The sequence below is a fragment of the Benincasa hispida genome, unplaced genomic scaffold (assembly GCF_027475165.1).
Source record: "Benincasa hispida cultivar pf3 unplaced genomic scaffold, pf3_genome.v1.1 HicScf1253, whole genome shotgun sequence".
NCBI lineage: Eukaryota > Viridiplantae > Streptophyta > Magnoliopsida > Cucurbitales > Cucurbitaceae > Benincasa > Benincasa hispida.
In genome coordinates this window covers 1-20362 of record NW_028325580.1, presented here as the reverse complement: position 1 = coordinate 20362, position 20362 = coordinate 1, and the positions used below count along the sequence as shown (strand labels likewise).

The window sequence follows — 20362 nt, the reverse complement described above, 5'->3', positions numbered from 1 at the left end:
AGTCTCAAGGCTCTATTTATAGGCGTTCAGACTTCCTTCACTGTTGACACCACCTACTTGGCTGCATGGCCAAGTGTCTACTCCTCCCTTCATCAACGCAATCTTGTATCATCTTGGCCCAAGGTGTCTTCTCCACATTCGTCCACCTCAATTTCTTAGCCCTTAAGAATTTCTCTCAAGAAGACACATGGTTTGGCTGACGTTTCCTTTTTGACCTCACCCTTGCGTCCAACTTTTGCCTAACGCATAGCATAACAATTTAACTTAGCCATTGCAAGAAATTATCCATCACCAATGCATAGGGTGACCTTCCATCCCTCAACGCATGGCTCACTTGCACGGCTTGCTTGGCATGGGTGTATGGTGCTGGCCACCATCGAATAGGTGTGCTTGGCCGCTCGACGCATGGGCGTGCTTGGCTGCATGGGCTGCGCGCGGTGCTTTGAAGCTTGGCCGAGTGCACGGATGCATGGACGTGCTGCCTCGACGCATGGGCGTGCGGCTTGTGCTGCTCGCTCGCTCGCACGGCTGCTTGGACACACGCATAGGTTGCACGCTTGGTTTACTTGGCAGCACATGGCAACGCTCGACACATGCACGTATGGGCGCTCGGCAAGTGCGCACAACACACGTGGTGTGGCTGCTCGTCAGGAGCGCACAATGCACGGCGCATTCCTTTGACAGCACGCTCAGCACGCGGGTTTGGCTGCTCGACGTGTCTCGCTCTCGCTGATCTCGCTCTCAACGATCCCTCTCTTGCTGATCTCTCTCTCAACGATCTCGCTCTCGCTGATCTCGCTCTCAACGATCTTGCTGTCAATGGTCTCACTCTCAGCGCTCTCAACGATCTCACTCTTAGCTACTGCGAGCGTTATTTATCTCCGTGCAATCACTACACGATTGCCCACCTCATTGCATTTTCATTCCTACAAACGCAGGTCACCTTTCTTCTCATTTTATGCATTAATGTCTCTTAACGCATGGTTCCTTCTTGACTTTACACTTAGGCAAATTTTCGAAATTTTCCCCAAAATCAAACTTCCACATTTGCCTTTCAAATTTCCATTCCTTTCTTCACCCTTCCATACTAGCTTTCTCATCAACCTACTTATCACACAAATTTCAATAGGGAACACACTTAAGTAGAAAATTAGGATTTGGGGTTCACACATAGCCCTGCAAGATGGAATTCACTCCTACCCAATTAGGGTTAGTAGAGAGGTTGTTCCCTTTAAGTGTTGATTTTGTGTCACACCCCGCACCAGATCTCCTAACCTAGACGGAATGGTGATTGCAGCAGTTACCAACCCTTTTGCTGGCACTTATTGCCTATCTTACCTATTTAATATTTCTCAAACCCTGAATACATACAAATTAACTCAGAACTTAAATATTACAGGGTTTCGCAGGATTGTTTACACATGGATATTACAACTTAGTAAGCCCCATCAAGAATACTAATCTCTAGACAGACACATGTGTACTAACTAATCCAGGTCTTCATTACACTTCCTTCAACCTGTTTCTTTAAGTGGCAGAGCAATAGCAGAAAATTCTTTTGGGAACTGACCGCTACCTGAAAAGGAAAACATTTGAAAACGTGAGCTAGAAGCCCAGTGAGTGATTTAATAAAACATAAATCTCATGCTTTAAACTGAAAGCTTGGAAACATAATACTGAAACTAAAATATACCAAGCAAACGTGTACAAAAAAACCTTTAAAAGCACCATTAAACATCATTATTCCTTAGTTGAGAATGAGCATACATCGCTCTAGCTCCCAACGTCTGTTATCGGCCAAGAGACCCATACTTCACCTCCCTTTGCTGGTATATAGCCTAGGAGACCCATACTTCGGCCTTCCTTTGCTGGTATATGACCTAGGAGACCCATACTTCGGCCTCTCAGTCAGAACTACCTACGTGCACGTGGAATTTTCTATGTACTGTCAACACCTTAGGAACATTTATTCAGATACCTTCCTTACCTTCAGTATCCAATTCACTTAAGCTATCTTATCAAGTTCTCAAAGAGCATTAAAAGAATAGTTTTCAAATATAGCATAGAAAACTCTTTAGGATACCTTCCCTACCTTCAATATCCCTTTTCATTATGTTTAGGAATACCAACGCATGTACTTTGACAACCTTAGGTATTTAAAACATAGTACATCAAGCTTCATTCAACCTTAGCTTTAACCCTAACGCATGCTTCATACTTTGTGGAATAAGTTGGCTTAAAACATAATGAACTAGCTTGTAAAAACCACTAGCATGGGTTAGACATGGAAAACATATTTGAAAACCCATACATTAGTAAACATCATGAAAATGGAGTTACTACAACATGCTGAAAATATTTGGACAAGATAACATATTTAAATCATGTCAATTTCCATGGAAAACATGTTTTACTTAGCATGTGAAATAGCTTCCAAACATATGTTGCTTGGCACTTCAAATAACACTTAGCATGAGAAATAACTTCAAGGAAATCATGGTTTCTAAATCATTAAAACATTAAATCATCACATAGTCACTCACAGCTCGTTGGCCTCTTAACAGGTTATACGTCTCTCCTAACTCTTCTTGGCCTGAAAGGACATAATTCTCGGTTAAACTACTCAGAATTCTTAGCAGAATACCTTAAATAGTTCATTTACTAATAGAACCTTCATCAACAAAGACAGCTTTACTAGCGAGATACTCTTCATGAGTGCATTCTTCTCATGAGCAAGATTCTCATGAGCGAGATCCTTTCATCCTAGCGATACTCACCTTTCCAGCGAGATTCAGCCCAATTTCTAGCGAGAATTTCTTCTAGAGCGAGATCCTCATCACAAAATTAGCGAGATTTCCTTCATTAGCGAGATCCTCATTCTCCATATGAGTTGTTTGCTTGTTCTTCCCAAGCAGCTGTCTGCTTATGCACAGCTTCTCTGTTACAACTTCAAAAATTCATAACTCCAAAGAAGAAACTTCCTTCTACAAACATGTTTAGAATTGAATTACTTTATTACCTTAAAATTGCAACCAAAAATTCCTTATAGTTTGGCCTGAAGCTTCTAATCTTTACCTTGCGCCCTGTTAAATCCACGATTTTGCCTCTTCTACAAATTCCTCACTTTTTGTTCTTCTTCTTCTACAATCTTTCTCTGGAATGACAACCTCAAAAACTAGATTATCCCATCTTTCAAATGGCACCAATTTCACTAAATTTACTCATGTAGATTGCCGAAACCAAGCTTTCGAAGTTCCTCTTCCTTTTAATCTTCCTGCCGCCTCCCAAATTCAAGGATTAACCGCCACGTGCCAAACTAAGAATTGAGTTTCCTTATTTAATATGTTTTTCTTTTCCTTTCTCAACAACTCCTATAAACAACATGGACTTTCACTTATTAGATATTTAATATATCATTCCTTTGGCTAAACATGCTTGCTTAGGAAACTTAGAATTCGGGGTTTACACTTAGCTACACAAGAGCTTATTTCTTCTTGCTTCCATCCTCTATCCCTCTCAAAACATGGCTTCATTTAACTCATTAGAAGACATCACATTTACTCTTACTTAAAGTAATTAGGTTTCGGGTTTTTCAAGTTCTTCCCCCCAAAAGAAATTTCACCCTCGAAATTTGCTCGAACCTACTTATAAATTAGACTTTGACAACATCCTTTGGTCGTAAATTTTACAACCTTCCTCTTTTCTTTCTTCTTCCCTTTTTCTTTACTACGCTTTCGTTGCGCTACTCTGATATTAACTTTGTTCATGGTAAATAATACTAGTACGTATGAACAACTTGATCATCATAGTTCATTGTATTTGTCACATTCTTTGGTGACTCTTCCATTTTCCATTGAGTCATAGTACTCATTTATTACTAGGGTGGTCCTTTTCCGTTTCTCAACAATATCACTGGAACATTCTTTTCCAGTTAACATACCATTGTATTACTTGCTAGCTGTGAAATCAATATTTGTGTCAACTAGACTTCTTGACCTAATCGAGATCACTCTTCTTAGAATGTCCTTTCTATCCGTACTTGGGAGAAAATATTCTTTCTACTATAGCATTTCCCAACTATAGCTTAACATACTATATACATAAGGTTTTCTCAACTGTACTAGTCCCTAGCTCAGTCACAATTCAAACTTCGAGCTATTACCTGGAACATCAGCAGATCTGGACCTTTTCCTTTTTATCTTTTGCTGACCATTTTGTTCCTTACTTTTATACTCAATGTACCCCTGGTACATTTTGAGCTCACTGTTGCTCATCTTTTCCCTCCTCTTAGGATTAATTTGACTAGGACTTCCTCTAGATTACACCCTTTCCTCTGAATTCACTAGAATAGACTTCATGTTTGCCACCAACCTCTGAGCAAACCTGCTATACATTCTATTAGTGAAAAGTCTATGTTTACCTGTGTGACTCCCGACTTCCACTCAGGTACCGGTAGTGGATTGAGTAATCCTGTCGGCCTCTGCCTTCTAGGTTTCACTTGTTGACAAATCAAACATTGGTCTACATACTCAGCTATGCCTTTCTTCATTGTAGGCCTCCACTACGATCTCTTCAAAGTCCTATACATCTTGGTATTTCTTGGATGCATGGGATAAGCAGAACTGTGCGCCTATTCTAGAATAGCTTGCTTAAGCTACAACACATTAGGCACACACATTCCTCCTTCCTTTACCAACATTTCATCTACTCCTAACTGAAAATCAGTTATTATTCCCTTGCTCACTTCTTCTGCAAGCTTCTGAAGATCAAGATCCTTCAACTATTCATGCTTAAGATCTTTCAAAAAATAGGTCTTACCTAAAATCTAGTAATCAATCCTCCTGACTGACCTACTAATAGAGTGACCCTCGAACTCCTGAACTCCTGGAGCAACATTCCTGATACCGATCCAAGGACTACTTTGGATCCCAAGGATTTTCTACTCAATGCATCAGCTACAACATTCATCGCTCTAATTTCCAATGCTAAGCCATGGCCAGATGAGACCTCTACTTCGACCTGTTCATACTGAACTATGGCTAGGAGAGATCCCTACATCGATCTCTTTAAATATACCGATGGGCATCTCAAGCAACTTCCTTTAAACATAAACATTGATAACTACTCTTAATCACCATATAGTACTTTTTCTTATTTTGCTAGACTATACCTTAGCCTATTAGTCTAGAGTGGCCATTTTGCTCACTCCTTATCATTCTTTACTGCGTTACTACTTAACCAGGAAGGAACCCTTTTTGTTCTCTTCCTACAATCATAACTTGCATTCTTCGTTAAGAGAGAATCTTTACTCAATCTCTCAACATCAATTCATGGCTAGAATGGAGTGTTCTTGACACTACAAATAACAACTTTTCTTTCATTCGTGTGATTCTAGTTTAAGTACCATCATACCTTAGGTACTACTGCTCAGATACCTTCTCTGTGTACTTCAGTATCGAGCGATTCAAATTCTAGGGCAAGGCCTCAGTACCTTCTCTATATACCTCAGTACTGAGTTATTCACATTCTAGTCTAAGCTCCAGTACCTTCTTCATGTACCTCAGTATTAAGCTATTTATACTTACTTGCTTGCATATTCTTATCTCTTCATAACTTAGTTGCCCAAACACATTCCTTACTAACGCATCCTCATGGTCATTGTAAAAACATAACATAAATACAACATTAATGTGAGGTGCGTTGTTTGGTAACTATTTGAGAATAGTTGTCATAAATAGCTTTCAGTAATCATGTATTGCGAAACATTCATAGGCTTTAGCAAGTTACTTAAAACATTTAAAGTATCTAGAGTCATCACTTCTGCTATTGGAACCATATGACCAAGAAATACAACCTGGTCTAACCAGAAATCACATTTGTTGAATGTGGCATACAACTGCCTCTCTCACAATGTCGGCAAAACTATCCGCAAATGGTTCTCGTGATCTTCCCGACTGTTTGAATACACCAATATGTCATCAATGAAGATTATCATGAACTGATCCGAGTAAGGATGAAATATCCTATTCATCAAGTCCATAAATACTGCAGGGGCATTCGTTAGTCCAAATGGCATTATTAGGAACTCGTAATGTTCATACCTCGTCCTGAATGCAGTTTTTGGAAACATCCGCCTCTACCTTCCACTAGCGGTAACCTGATCTCAAATCTATTTTAGAGAAAATTGTGGCTCCCTTTAACTGATCAAAGAGATCACCTATACCAAGTAATGGGTACTTGTTCCTGCTCGTCACCTCGTCCAACTGCCTATAATCTATACATAACTGGGAGTACCATCTTTCTTCTTGATAGAAGATCGGCGCTTCCCAAGGTGACCCACTGGATCTGATGTAACCCTTATGTGCTAATTCCTATAACTAAACTTTTAACTTCTTAAGTTCTTCTGGCACCATCCTTAATGATACCTGAGAAATAGGTATTATATCTGAAATTAAATTGATAGTAAACTCAACTTCCTTGTCAGATTGTAAATCTGATAACTTTTTCAGGGAAAACATCCAGGAACTCTTGTACAACTGGTACATCCTCAAGTTTCAGTTTCTCATCCTACGGAACCATCACATGGGCTAAATAGGCTTCACATATTTTACTTAGCAGCTTCCTAGCCTTCACTGCTATTATTAAGCTTTCTGAAATATGCCTTTACTTCTTACAAATACTGTCTCTTGCCCACCAAATCTCTTGAACATTATCCACTTAAAACAATTCATATGGTTGTAACATTTATTCGGAAAATCCATGCTCTAAAGTGACATCAATTCCAGAAAACCTAACGGAATCACTTCATAACTATACTTATTAGCAACTACTCCAGAGCCTGTAAAACTCTTATACTATTACAACCTCTCCACAGCATAATAATAACTACTTAGGGACAGGCTCTCTATAACTTTCCTACAAATAGTGCAACATGCCAGATAACAATAAAAGTATAACACCATAAGCAACTAGTTCATAAATATACTGGTACATAAAGTTACTTTACCATTCACAACATTAGGTAACTCCTCTACCTCCTGGTAGGACACTTCGTAAAAACCTGCCCTGCCGCTAAGATCGTTCTGCTTTCTTTCTTGTTTTTCTTCTCTTGAATCCCTTCCTCGGCTTCTGAACCACTAGGCTTATCTATCGTCTATAAAGTCATTTTATGTTCTATCTGAACTCCTCAACCTAGCTAGGCATTCCTTCTTGAAATGTCCTGCCTGTCCGTACTAGAAACATACGTTTTTCCCTTTATAACATGTCCCTCAATGATGCTTACCACAATTCGTGCATAAGGGTTTCTTACCCGAACTAGCCACTAGCTCGGTAGGATTCCAAAACCTTGATCTATCACCCATACTTAACCACAAGTCTTGGCTTCTTCCTTCCTACACTATGCTGACTTGTAGCTCTCTGTCCTTTATCAATTTCTATTAGGTCATTCTCAATACCGTACTTCCCTTCCGAATCTGCCAGAATTGGTTTAACACTTTCTGTCAACCTCTTGGTGATCCTGTTAAATATTTTGTACTCTAACTGAGGATCTGTTCCTGTCTGCGGAATCCTCGACTCCCCATCTGAAGTCATTTCCTGATTTACCAGGTCTTTACCTTTCCGTTCTCTAAAATTTGGATTCCCTCGAGTATCGAAACTTCTAAAGGTAGGGTCAGGGTTTCCGTTGTCTATCTGCCTGCTCTGCTTGCCACTTTTACTTGACATCTTCCTCTTAGTAGTACACATATTAAGGACTCAAGACTCAGACTTATATATAAACTTTTCTCCTTTCTTCCCAAAATCTTTTGCTCTGATACCAACTTGTCACACCCCGTGCCAGATTACCCTCCTAACCTGGACGGAATGGTGACTGCAGCAGTTACCAACCCTTTTGTTGGCACTTACTGCCTATCTTACCTGTTTAATATTGCTCAAATCCTGAATACATACAAATTAACTAAGAACTTAACACATTAATATTACAGGGTTTCATAGCATTGTTTACACATGGATATTACAACTTAGTGAGCCCCATAAAAAATACTAATCTCTAGACAGACACATGTGTACTAACTAATACAGGTCTTCAATTACACTTCCTTCAACCTGTTTCTTTGAGTGGCAGAGTAGCAGTAGAAAAGTCTTTTGGGAACTGACCGCTACTTGAAAAGGAAAACATTTAAAAATGTGAGCTAGAAGCCCAGTGAGTGACTTAATAAAACATAAATCTCATGCTTTAAACTAAAAGCTTGAAAACATCATACTGAAACTAAAATATACCAAGCAAACGTGTACATAAAACCTTTAAAAGCATCATTAAACATCATAATTCCTTAGTTGAGAACGAGCATACATCGCTCTACCTCCCAACGTCTGTTACCGGCCAAGAGACCCATGCTTTGCCTCCCTTTGCTGGTATATAGCCTAGGAGACCCATACTTCGGCCTTCCTTTGCTGGTATATAGCCTAGGAGACCCATACTTCAGACTTCCTTTGCTAGTATATGACCTAGGAGACCCATACTTCGGCCTCTTAGTCAAAACTACCTACGTGCATGTGGACTTTTCTATGTACTGTCCACACCTTAGGTACATTTATTCAGATACCTTCCTTACCTTCAGTATCCGACTCACTCAAGCTATGTTATCAAGTTCTCGAAGAGCATTAAAAGAATAGTTTTCAAATATAGAATAGAAAACTCTTTAGAATACCTTCCTACCTTCAGTATCCATTTTCATTATGTTTAGGAATACCAACGCATGTACTTTGACAACCTTAGGTATTTAAAACATAGTACATCAAGCTTCATTCAACCTTAGCTTTAACCCTAACGCATGCTTCATACTTTGTGAAATAAGTTGGCTTAAAACATATTGAACTAGCTTGTAAGAACCACTATCATGTGTTAGACATGGAAAAAATATTTGGAAAACCCATACATTAGTAAACATCTTGAAAATGGAGTTACTACAACATGCTAAAAGTATTTGGACAAGATAACATATTTAAATCATGTCAATTTCCATGGAAAACATGCTTTACTTAGCATGTGAAATAGCTTCCAAACATATGTTACTTGGCACTTCATATAACACTTAGCATGAGAACTAACTTCAAGGAAATCATGGTTTCTAAATCATTAAAACACATTAAATCATCACATAGTCACTCACAGCTCGTTGGCCTCTTAACGGGTTATACGTCTCTCCTAGCTCTTCTTAGCCTGAAAGGACATAATTCCCGATTAAACTGTGAACCCCGAATCCTAATTTGTCTACTTGAGTACATTCCCTACTGAGATCAGTGTGATGAGTAGGTTGATGTGGAAGCTAGTGTGGAATGATAGAGAAAAAAGTGGAGATTTGAAGAAAATAGGGAATTTGGATGCTTAACTTTTGGGGAAAATTTTGGAAATTTGGCTAAGTATAAATTTTGTGTGTTGATGCGTTTGAAGGGTGGTGTTGATACGTTGGAAGAGTGGTTGGGGATGGCATGCGGCTGAAGGAAGAAAGATGGAGGTGATGCATTGGAAGGCAGCCCATGCGTCAAGCAGCCTCGGCCAGCACCCCTGCCATGCGTCGAGCAGCCTCAGCCAGCACCCATGCCATGCGTCGAGCAGCCTCGGCCAGCGCCTTTGCAATGCGTCGAATAGCCTCGGCTAGACACCCTGTCATGCATCGAGTGGCCACGCACGTGCGTTGAGCACCCTACCGAGCGGCCATGCCCATGCGCCAAAGCACCCGGCCAAGCATCAAAGCGTCGCGTGCAGCCCATGCAGCCAAGCACGCCCATACGCGCAACCCATACTCAATGCATAGCCTATCATCAACGCCAAGCACGCCAATGCGTCGAAGCAGCACGCCCATGCGTCAAGCGGCCAGTCTATGCAACACGCCTATACGTTGGTGGCCAGCACCTTGCGCCCATGCCAAGCAAGCCGTGCAATGCTACCTAGTGAGCCATGCGTCAAGGATGGACGGTCACCCTATGCGTTGGTGATGGTTAGCTCCTTGCGATGGTTAAGTTGAATTGTAATGATAGTGAATTGGCTTGCTATGTGTTGATGATAGGCTATGCATTGAGTATGGATTATGTGTTGAACATCCAAGAGTTGGACGCATACAAAGGATGAGATCACCTAGGAAACATCATCAAACCATGTGTCTTTTTGGGAGGAAATCCTTAAGCCTTAAGAATTTGAGGTGGTGGCATCAGATTGGAGGCTCATGCATTGGCAATGTGGGAGGAAGACACTTAGCTTGCATTGATCACAGCATTACGTTGATGGAGTGAGAAAGAGACACTTGGACATGCAGCCAAGTAAGCTCATGCGTTGGCAATGTAAGTTGAATCTGGATTCTAGGGGTGAAAAGGAAGCCCGAGGTAGAAAAGGGAGCTACTAGAGTGAAAAGCTCCTAAGCAATCAAAGTCAGTGGCTAAAACGTTTTGACTAAAACATTTGCTTAAAATGTTTGATTACAACGTGTTATAGAAACCATGTTTTAAAGAAGATTATTCTCATGTCAGCTAGTTTTATAAAGTAATTTCCAAGCAAACCATGAGTTATGTTTTAAATGCATGCATGTGTGAAAAAGCGTTGAAAAGCAATTTATATGTGTTAAATATACTCAACATGCGTTAGTACCTTTAAATCCATGTTTTTATATGTGTTATACTTTACATGCTTTAAAGGGAAAGTCATTTATGACTAGTTTTACTTAAAATGCAATACCAAAGGACATTTGAGAAGGTATCCGCCCAACTAGATACTGAAGAACATTTGAGAAGGTATCTATTGGTACTGAAGGACGTTTGAGAAGGTACCAAACCAACCAGATACTGAAGGACGTTTGAGAAGGTATCTGAACAGAAGTACCTAAGGTATAATGGTACTTAGTATGGCCACGTGCACGTAGGTAGTTAGAGTCAGAGATTGAGCAAAAGGGTTCTCTCTTGACTAGCAGTTGGTGTTGGGATTGTTTTATCCACAGTAAGGGTTATTCTCAACTGAGAAATAGTTTTACTGTTTTATGATTAAAACAACTTTATATGTTTTATGCTTGGAAAATGCAGTACAAGTACTATAGAAGCTTATATTTCAGTTAAACTTTTTATTGAGATTTTGCATGAGAATCAATTACCTTTATTAAGTCACTCACTGGGCGCAAGCTCACCCCATTTTCAAATGTTTTCTCCTCCCTCCCCCCCACCCATAGGTAGCGGTCAAATCCTCTGAAGATAACTCTGAATCTGCTCTGCCACTAAAGGATAAAGAGATTTGTAACCCGTCTGTTTAGGTGGTTACTGTTAATATTGTACACATGTTACTGTTGTTCATATATGGACTAAGGTTTGTAGGTTTTGGGACTTGTGAATCTAGTGTTGTAATGACTCTAAATATGTTATGTTTCTGAATTAATAAATTTTGGCCTAAAGATATTCCACTATATATGAGTTTTATATTGGTATCAGAGTATTCCGCAAAAGTTAGTAAGCAGTAAGTGTCAGTCACAGGGTTGATAACTGCTGCAGTCACGCCCTTTCCTAGGCTAAGAGGGTGGTCTGGGGCGGGGTGTGACATTAACTACTCAGAATTCTTAGCAAAATACCGCAATAGTTCATTTACTAATGGAACCTCCATCAATAAAGACAACTTTGATGGAACACGAGACATACACAGCGGAATTAGGATCTAATTACACTCTAATTGCTCTTAAATTAAAGGAAATAAGCATGCATCATGAAGGAAAAAACAGTGAATTAAAAGTGTAGAGATGCTACCTTTGAAGCTCCCGAAAGTCGCTTCTCCTCGTTGAATCTCGACCCGAACTCTTTTGGATCACCACTAGAGTTGACCTACTATCCTCTGGACTCAGAACCGAGTTGTGGGACCCGATGGATGAAGAGAACCGAGAGAGAGAAAAGAGATGAAAATAAGGAATGGAATTTTGAGTAGGTTTGGGTGTTCCCCTTTTTTTTCCTTCACAAAGTTGTAATTTTCCAGCCCAAATATCAGAAAATTAATTTTCAAAATGGCAAAAGTCTTTTAACTAAATTGAAGAGCCCAATTTATAGAAAAAAGGCATGCAACAATTGCATGAAAAAACTTCACAAAAATCCAACACCTAGAATCCACTTACTTAGTGGGCTTAATGTCTCCACTATAAGCCAACATCTAGCCCACTATTTTGTTAGTGGAATTATCCAACAAAAGTTTGGATTTTCCTACTAACTATAGTCAAAGGGCAAAATAGTCATTTGGTCAAAGTCAAACTTTGACCAAAAAGTCAACATTTTGACTTTTTATGATTTTTTCCATGTTGACTAATTTTGACCTCCCGAGCATGAATCCGCATTCATTTTCTCGAAATTCAAATCACATTTGAATATAAGGCCATGTTGACTAATTTTGACCTCCCGAGCATGAATCCGCATTCATTTTCTCGAAATTCAAATCACATTTGAATATAAGGTCGGTCAAATTTTTGACTTTTCAAAGTCAAAAGTCAACTCTTTGACTTTTTACAACTTTGACCATTTCAATCATTTTCGAGCTTCCGAATATGAACGTATTCATATTCTTGATATTTAAATCACATTTAAATATTAAAGTTGTATCTCTAAGCTAAAAAAAAGCTCGACCACTATATCACATATACTTGTCGGTTTCTCTCTCTCTACCTAATTCGAACAATTCAAATTATTCTATCATACTGTTCTAAGTTTATTCCAAATGAGCTAGTAGGGGAACCTAATGGACCTATAGATCATGGGCTCCAACGATCCAAGATTAGCTAGCTAAACTCTTTAGACGGAGCTAATCAACATTCGTTAACTAACGGGTCATTCCACTAAAGTTCCGTAGTTGCACTCCCCTCACTACAGACATATTTGTGTCCATTTGATATAACCATGATAACTAAGTTAATCCTTCACAGGTTGTTCGTAATCTCGGTTGGGTCATAAAAATCGTTTTACCCCCAAGACAACATCTTGTTTCTTAAGTTCCACCGATCCTCTAATGAACAATTGGTTTAAGGTCCAACCTATAAACCGAATCCCTCTCAGACCAAGGAGAGGGTGGGGCCCCTTGTTCAAGACCTGGATTCAGTACTAAAGAGAACAACCTATCTACTATCCCTATAACAGGTAGGAGTGAATTTCGTCTTGCACCCTATGTTCCCAGCTATCCACCCGAGCTTACCCCTGAAATGGGAGGCTTATTGGGCCAGCGATATTGAGCTACCCTCACCTATGCAGATCTAAGAATAATTTCGAGTGAACAGGAGTTCATAGTTAGCTCAGGATTAAGATTAAGTTACCTAGGTCATCAATTAACGAAATAGTCAGTTTTATACATAAAACGGTATTTAGAATGTAAAAAGTGACTATTTCATGGTTCAGTCTGATGTAAACTCTTTACATAGGATGCCCCCACTCACATATATCTATATGAACGATTCAGGATCATATCATTTGTACTAACTACAAAGTGGGCCACATCCATAGTGTCCCCAAAATAAGGCGCCAAACCTTATTCATATACTATAGACCATTTTGGCTATATATTTGAACTTGATCAACATTTATGTCACTACATAAAGTTCAAATTACATTAAATAGCCTCAGAACCTTAGTTTATTGGATTCAAGATTACAATTTCAATAACAACTTTATCAAAAAAAAAAAAAAAAAAAAAAAGAATATATTTATTAATACAAAATACGAGTTTTAGGACATAAAATCCAACAAACTTTACTAGCAAGATACTATCATGAGTGCATTCTTATCATGAGAGAGATCTCATGAGCGAGATCCTTGATAACTTGTGAAATACAAGTTATTTATTTGCTATTAAGTTAGAACAACTAAGGTTTTTACTGATAGATTCTCTTCGTTTTTAGAAGACATTTTTAGAAGAAACGCGTGGATTTATTCAAAACATTAGCTAAATCATGCAAATGAAGTTTATTACTAAATATTGTGTCACTAACGCATTTGTATTGCAGGATGTCCTAACCAAGGATTAACGTTAAGCCATTAGACAAGTGCCGTAGGAAAAGCTTTAACGCATGGGCCATGTGTCGGAGGGAGTTCAACACAGAGAAGATTCATTGCTCCAGGCTGATTGTGTCACATCACCACTTGCAAGTATGGGCACCTGCAGCAAGCAGCGTTTGAAAAGATTCCACGCAGCAGGTAGCGTCTGAAAAGCTTCCGAGAGTCAGGCGGCTAATCAGGGCATGGACTTTAATGCTGCCCATTCACCAAGTGGACGTGACCAACGCCTATAAATAGATGAAGTCCCTTCAGAGTCCAGAAGTTCGGAAATTATCAAGTCCTTACTCTCTGTATATTGTAGTCATAGTTTTAGTTCTTAGAAGCTGTGATGTGGTGCCAGACGATCAGAAGGGTTGAGAACCACCACCACCGCCGGTCAGGGAGCAGAGGAAGCCATTATTGAGAAAGACACTTCATCCAATTCCTATACAAGTGATTGTACACAACGAGATTAAGCCAAGTAAATACAAGAGATTGTATTCTTTGGCTTGACTCAGTTTCCTTCATCTTATTTATCGCTTTCACTTCATTTGATTAAATATTGCTTTTGTAAAGACTCTCTGTTTCTTTATAAAATTCATATATTTGATCCATCATACTTGCCATTGTTTATTTCTTGTTTATGTTGAATGCATTAATACTTTATGCCAAACTTCATTCCAACGCTCAAGCCAACTTGACAGATTGGTAAAAAACATCTTTAACTTAGATTGTTCGAAAGAATAACTAAGCTGCATCAAGTAGGACGCCTAGTACAGCTAGAGATAGACTTACTAGTGTTTATTGTATTCTGTGTTAGACGCATGCATCCTAGATATAGGTTTTGTATGTTATTCGCATTAAGAAATGTTGAATGAAGTCTAACGCATGAAAAAAAGATAAGCAAATCACTCCATCTCATCCACATCATATCCTGGTTTGTGTACATTCATCTTAGACCAATGCGTCCATTTACATTAAACTCCATTCTCACATGATCCATCACTAACTACTCAACTCTTTTGCATCTCTTGCACAGGCACAAAAATTTAGTGTAAATAACACATTTCTCACATTTATTTAGCAACGTCTGCGTTTGGTTAAATGAATCCCTGAGTTCGACCCTGGACTTACCAGAAACCTAAATTAGATTTATACTTGGATCTGATTTAGGAAACCTTGAACATCATTAGGAGTTGTGTGCGTTCTATTGCATATATCTAACGCCCTAACGCATTACAATTACTTAAATGCATCAAAGCATAAACACATCACTTATACTTAGAACTTGTTCTTGCAATTTATTTTATACAAAATACTCCTAGAGCGAATCACAATAGCAACGAACAAGTTTATTTTTGGTGCCGTTGCCGGGGATTCAGAAACAAAACTAATCAGAAATTTCGTTTGTATTTGTTGTAGGAACACTTCGGTCGAGGGAGTATTACGAGTTAAGCCTAAGCTTGTGAACGTTTATGAGCAGGGAGAGCACTCTTGAACTCAGATACGACACCAAAATTGAAAGAACCTTCCGGCGTAGGAACCGATCCAACCGTCGTTGAAGGTTGAGGCAACAATTTCTCAGACAACAGAACAGGCAACGAGCAATGGTGGAAGAACAAGCAAATCAACAATTAGCTCATGCTGCTTAGAATCCAATCCTGATGGCGAATAGCAGCACGCGTCCCATGAGGGAGTACGCATCCCCTGTACTGTATGATTTCTCTTCAGGAATCATATACCCAACGCCAGATGGAACCAGGTTCGAGATTAAATCTGTTATGCTCCAAATGCTCCAGTCTGCTGGACAATTTGGGGATGGTCGTGGTGAAGATCCTCACGCCCACTTGAAGCGTTTCCTCAAAATCTGTAATTCATTTGTGATTCTTGGAATCACCTTAGAGGCGATTAGGTTGTCCTTGTTTCCCTATTCTTTGCGTGATGACATAAAACAATGGGTGAGCTCACTGTTGGGTAAGACTGGTGAAAATCACCACCTACAAATAAGACTTCCCCACCTACACCAAGGTGAATGAACTTTGAACAAGAAGATGCTGAGACCTTAAGTGCCGCATGAGAGCGTTTTAAGGGCTTGGTCAAGAATTGCCCGAACCATGGACTACCTCTAACTATCCAAATGGAGACGTTTTATGGAGGACTGAATAGAGCATCGCAGATGGCACCAGACGCAGCAGCAGCTGGTGGACTTATGGACAAATATTACATTGAGGCTATAGAGATACTAGAATGCACTGCTAAACACAATATGGAATGGGTGGATGATACGTATGATGGAAGAGCTGACGGGAAGAAGAGATCTCAGAACGTTAATTCTATCGATTCGAACGCAATAGCCACACTTTCTGCTTAAGTGGCTATGATGACTAGCCTTCTATAGAACATGACACTGGGAAATGCATCAAATCAGCAGAAGGTGAATCAGGTAGAGGCGTTTGGGCAGCCCATGGTTAGCTGTGTGGGCTGTGGAGATCCTCACTCTTATGCTGAATGTCCACAAAACCCTTAGTCAGTATGTTTCATAAAAAACAACTCATTCTCTAATACATATAATCCTGGATGGAGAAACCATCCGAATTTTTCTTGGACAGGAGGAATTCATTAAGAGCACCACCCAGGGGCGTACCATCAGCAAAGGAATGGACCACCGCCTGCATTTCAACAAATGCATCAGCAACATTAACGACCCTTTAATAGAGGAGGACAGGCGTCGAGCTTAGGATCTTCGCTTGAGAACCTATTGAAGGAGTATATAACCCAGAATAATGCGTTGCTGAAAAGTCAGGCGTCATCTATCAGAAACCTGGAAATCCAGGTAGGGCAGATAACGAGCGAGTTGAAAAGCAGGAAACCTGGAGTTCTACCTAGCAATACTGAAACACCTGGGAACAATAATGGAAAGGAGCAATGTCACGCGGTGACATTGCGAAGTGGAAGAGCTCTTGAAGAAAGAAGAATGAATCAAAGAAATAACAGTCCTAAGAACGCATCACACGTTCAATGGATCAGAAAGAAAGAACGGCCGAGACTACAAGCCATTTAGAACACAGTACGTCTAACGCGGGAAAGCCTGAAGTGACTTTGAACGCATCATTTCCTAGGCGTCTGATGAAGAGGAATGATGAACAACAATTCAAGCGCTTTCTTGAGCTCCTAAAGCAGCTGCATATCAACATTCCACTGGTAGAGGCTTTGGAGCAGATGCCAACATATGTCAAATTTTTTAAGGACATTTTGACGACGAAGAGAAGAGTCAGTGAGAAGGAAGTAATAGCGCTAATGCAGGAGTGTAACGCGTTAGTAAGCAACAGTCTACCAAAAAAGCAGAAGGACCCTAGGAGTTTCACAGGTCCTTGTTCGATAGGAGGATTGGATGTGGGTCATGCGTTGTGTGATCTAGAAGCCAACATTAATCTCATGCCACTTTCAATTTTTAAGAAATTGGGGATTGGCGAAGCACAACCTACTTCTATTACTCTTCAGCTCGCTAACAGAACAATTAAGTACTCGGAAGGGAAGATTAAAGACGTTCTGGTGAAGGTTGACAATCTCATATTCCCAGTAGACTTTATTATCTTGGACTATGAAGCAGATAGGGAGGTATCAATTATCCTTGGACGGCCCTTCTTAGCTACTGGGAAAGTTTTAATTGACGTGCATAAAGGCGAATTAACTATGCGCGTGGACAATGAAGAGGTGAAGTTTAATGTGCTCAACGCATTAAAGTTCCCAGATAGTGAAGATTGTCAACTAAACAGTATTGAGTTACCTGAAGAAGAGACTCATGTATGTGAGGTCCTTATGTTGGAGGAGAACCTGAAAGAATCAGAGCCGCCAAGTCTGAGTGAGCGGCGGACAAAACCAACGCGTCCAACACTTGAAGAACCACCAGAACTCGAGTTGAAATAGTTACCTGGACACTTGAAATATGCATTCCTTGGAACCAACAACACTTTACCTGTGATCATTTTCGCAAATCTTACAGAGCCTAATGAGCAATCTCTCTTGCAGATGCTGAAAAAACACAAGCGTGCAATAGGCTGGATGCTTGCGGATATCCTTGGCATTAGTCCATCTTATTGCATGCATAAGATTAAGCTGGAAGAAGGGAAGTCGAGGTCAATCGAGCCTCAAAGAAGGCTGAATCCCATAATGAAAGAAGTGGTCAAGAAAGAAAATTTAAAATGGTTAGACGCGGGAGTTATTTATCCTTTATTCGACAGTAGTTGGGTAAGTCCAGTCCAATGCGTTCCCAAGAAAGGGGGAACAACTGTGATAGTCAATAGCAATAATGAACTCATACCCTCGAGGACTGTCACGGGCTGGCGCATCTGTATGGATTACAGGAAACTCAATGCAGCAACTAAGAAAGATCGCTTCCCCCTTTCTTTCATCGATCAAATGCTCGACAGACTTGTGGGCAAAGAATTTTATTGCTTTCTCGATGGATACTCTAGTTACAACTATATTCTAATAGATCCGGAAGATCAGTAGAAGACTACGTTTACTTGTCCCTTTGGAACATTTGCATTCAGACGCATGCCCTTTGGGCTATGTAACGCACCTGGGACATTTCAAAGATGTATGATGGCTATCTTCTTTGACTTCCTAGAAAAGACCGTTGAAGTCTTCATGCACGACTTTTCAGTCTTTGGAGACTCATTCATGTCATGCCTAGATAATTTGGAGGTCGTCCTCGATCGATGCGAGGAAACAAACTTGGTGCTGAAGAAGGAATTGTCTTAGGTCACAAAGTATCTAAGGCTGGCTTGGAAGTAGATGAAGCCAAAATAGATGTCACAGAAAAACTTCCACCACCATCAAATGTTAAAACTTTACGAAGTTTTCTAGGGCATGCCGGATTCTATAGACGATTTGTTAGAGGATTCTCTCAGATTGCGCGACCTTTGAGTGCATTACTAGAGGCGAACCGACCCGATGACTTTAATGAAGACTGCACTGACGCATTTGAAACCTTAAAGTATGCGTTGACGACAGCTCCAGTACTAATAGCACCGGACTGGACGCAACGCTTTATTCTCATGTGACAGTAGGAACAATGTTAGGGTAGAAGAAGGGTAATTTGATACATCCCATCTCCTACACGTCTAAAACATTAAATGACTCTCAAGACCACTACACCACCACTGAAAAAGAAATGTTGGCCGTAGTGTTTGGCATTGAAAAGTTTCGATCTTACTTAGTTGGTGCGTCAGCCACCATATACACCGACCACTCAGTCGTAAAATTCCTGATGAGCAAAAAAGACGCGAAGCCAAGGTTGATAAGATGGGTACTGCTGCCACAGGAGTTTGATATTGATATCCAGGACAAAAAGGGAACAGAAAATCAGGTGTTTGGCCACCTGTCCAGGCTAGAGAATCAAGAAATGCAAGCCCAAGAAGGTGAAATCAAGGACACATTTCCTGATGAAAGCTTGTTTAGAGTTGAAGGCAGGGAACCTTGGTATGTGGACATAGCCAATTATTTAACCAAGCAATTCCCTGGGAACTTCAACTCTCAGCAAAAGAAGCGGTTAATTCATGATAACAAGTTTTATTTTTGGGATGAACCGTTTCTATATAAACAAGGCCATGACTCCATAATGCATCGATGCGTTCTGAAGGAGGAGACATAACGCATCTTAGCTGAGTGTCATGACTCTCCTTACGGAGGGTATTTCGGTGGGCAAAGAACCGCAACGAAGGTCCTTCAAAGCGGATACTTTTGGCCCACCATCTTTAAAGATGCGAGGGAGTTTGTTCGAAAATGTGATCCCTATCAACGCACTGCGAATATTTCTTCAAGGGACGCAATACCCTTGAACAATATTCTCGAAGTTGAGCTGTTTGATGTTTGGGGCATAGATTTTATGGGACCTTTTCCCTTGTCCTGTGCCAACAGTACATCCTACTTGCAGTAGATTATGTATCTAAGTGGGTAGAAGCAGTAGCCTGTGCTAGGAATGATGCGTCCACTGTATCTAAGTTTCTTACCAGGAACATCTTTACACGCTATGGAACGCCAAGGGCCCTGATAAGTGACGAAGGTACACACTTCATTAATCGCATCATTTCCAAATTACTTGCAAAATATAATGTCAGGCACAAGATCACCACTACCTACCACCCATAAACAAATGGTCAAGCAGAAGTATCAAATCGAGAAATCAAGTCTATCCTGGAGAAAGTCGTCAATGCAATGCGGAAGAATTGGGCACAGAGGCTGGATGAAGCGCTCTGGGCCTACAGGACAGCTTACAAAACTCTTATAGGTATGTCTCCATACTCTCTTGTATTTGGAAAAG

General features: G+C 40.1%; 1 long non-coding RNA gene and 1 other non-coding gene across 2 annotated transcripts; both read right to left on the bottom strand.

The window, feature by feature from the left end:
* Positions 1–1143: 1143 nt before the first annotated feature.
* On the bottom strand, positions 1144–11911 carry LOC150031397 (uncharacterized). Its single transcript, XR_016525861.1, has 2 exons — positions 11779–11911; positions 1144–1576 (listed from the first exon to the last, which is right to left on the bottom strand). It is a non-coding gene; the product is annotated as an uncharacterized LOC150031397 (long non-coding RNA).
* A 4142-nt stretch (positions 11912–16053) lies between these two features.
* Positions 16054–16158, bottom strand: LOC150031396 (small nucleolar RNA R71). The gene has a single exon (XR_016525862.1). It is a non-coding gene; the product is annotated as a small nucleolar RNA R71 (small nucleolar RNA).
* Positions 16159–20362: the final 4204 nt, after the last annotated feature.